Raw genomic sequence first — 2,500 nt, forward strand, 5'->3', positions numbered from 1 at the left:
AATTTATTATTCTAATTAAGAACAATGATTTTGATAACACCCTTTTCTGTGGAGGCAATTTGGAAAATGATACTAAAGTATAAATTATTATTATTATTATTATTATTATTATTATTATTATTATTATCATTATTATTATTATTATTCATAATGAACACATACTCATCCACAACAAAACAACCCCTTAATTTTCAAAGCAAGACTTCCCAGAACAGAACCATAAAGAAAAAAAATTCCGATCCAAATGAAGTGAATTAAAACACACACGAAAATAACAACAGATGAAGCATTCAGTACATGAGGAACAGGATTAATGTCAAAGGATAGAGTACAGGGCAAGTGATAACGTGGCCCCAAGAGGAGTGTTTCACCCTGACAGGTTACAACAGCCAGATGTCTGGATTATATTACAACCCCCCCCCCCTTCCTTGGGCCAATAACAAGCCTCCCCCCCCCTCCCCTGGGCCAATAACAGCCCTCCCCCCCTCCCCTAAGCCAATAACAGCCCTCCCCCGCCCCTGGGCCAATAACAGCCCCCCCCCCCCCGGCCAATAACAGCCCTCCCCCCCTCCCCTGGGCCTATAACAGCCCCCCCCCCCTTCCCTGGGCCAATAACAGCCCTCCCCCCTCCCCTGGGCCAATAACAGCCCCCCCCCACCCCCCTCCCCTGGGCCAATAACAGCCCCCCCCCCAACCCCAGGTCAACCCACTACAAAGGAGAAGGTGCTTTCAAGGAGTTTATTACGCACATCAAACGGTATTGAAGGGAGGGTTAATGTCCTTGAGTAAGCACGTGCACGCACGAAAGACAGTTTCCATTCGTCATTCGTCAGGCAGTTGAGGCAATGCTAACAAACCATGACTGCACATACGCATTAGCCCAGTGCGTGCTCCGCTTGTGATGACGTTACCGCTCGAAGCTAAAAGGTGATCCGATGGGATACCAGCTCCTTATGGAGAGCGACTCGTGAATATTACCTGGAGTCGCTTTGGTACGAGATAAGACTGAAATAGACTGAAAGCATTTTCGTGCGAATGCAAAAGCAGGGTTATATGCGTATTCTGTCTTATTTCTCTTCCTCTTGTTTTGTTTAAGTTTTTAAAGTGTATATAGGAATTCATTTATTTAAATGTTACTGTTCTTAAAATAATTTTTTTTCCGTTGTTTACTTTCCTCACTGGGCTATTTTCCCTGTTGGAGCCCTTGGCCTTATAGCATCCTGCTTTTCCAAATAAGGTTGTAGCTTAGCAATTAATAATAATAATAATAATAATATTATCATCATTATAATAATAATAATAATAGCAATAATAATAATAATAATAATAATAATAATGTTTCGTAACTCAGAATGTCTACATCTTAAATAAGTCCCGAGAACATTAAGGCTCAGTCATAATTCATAACTTACGAAACCTAAAGAGAAAAGAGGAATTTGCGTACCTCAGAACAAATGTTAAACGTTATCTCTCCGTCCAAGGCTTCGGAGCCCCCCCCCCCCCCTCTTCTCTCATTATTAAACTCTTTCCATCTTTTAGGAGGTGGTTATAAACGTTTCTCACATTTTTAAATTGTTCCGAAACTTCCTCACGTTTCCTTTTTGGGGGTGGGCCAAATTAAAATGTATACGGTTGCCTCTCGCATTGCCTTTTGCAGTAGGAAAATTGGTCACGAAATATTCTTTCCAGATCGTCGTTCGTGAAAAGACAGGGAACTTTTCTAAAAGTGCAACAAGTGATTAAAATTTAATTCTTCCTCCCTTGTTCAATTATTTCTACAATAAACCTGTTGTTACCATTAATAAGGTATTTCAATCTAATTAAAGAAACTAATATACACGATAAAAGCGAGTCAGTTACAACTTACAAATAAAAAAATTGTTACCCTATCTACTTCGATATCTTGTATTTCTAACATCAAAGCCTTTTTATAGCTATGTTTAAGACACATGGCTGTCTGAAAAAAAAAATATCCGTTCAGACGATAATAGTTTCTTAAAGAACATCTCAAATTAATAAACAACACTTTTCAAAAGAAGGCAGGTTATATAATACATGGAATTCATACAGGAATAAATTCATAATTACATAATACATAATAAAGGATAGACAAAACCAGTTGACTCTCAAGTACACAACTCCTAAATCCAATATCCTTTTACTTTCGCAATAAAAAAATCCTTCAGTAAAGACAACCAAAGCAATAACAGGATATGGAAATTTCCGAATCCAAACTTTCCTTCGCAAAAAGTTTGTCTTCGAAATGGTCCTAAGTTTCCGATGCGGAGGAGAAGGGCTTAAGTAGGAAGAACTGCAAAAGTATGAGCATGCAAACTTCCTTATAAGTAAGAAGTCTGACAATGAGAGAGAGAGAGAGAGAGAGAGAGAGAGAGAGAGAGAGAGAGAGAGAGATTTCAGCAGTGGATATATTCTAATATTCACAATCTCAGCCAGAACACAAACAAATACATTACATACAAACACAGAGAGAGAGAGAGAG

This window comes from Palaemon carinicauda, chromosome 5 (assembly GCF_036898095.1).
Source record: "Palaemon carinicauda isolate YSFRI2023 chromosome 5, ASM3689809v2, whole genome shotgun sequence".
Lineage (NCBI taxonomy): Eukaryota > Metazoa > Arthropoda > Malacostraca > Decapoda > Palaemonidae > Palaemon > Palaemon carinicauda.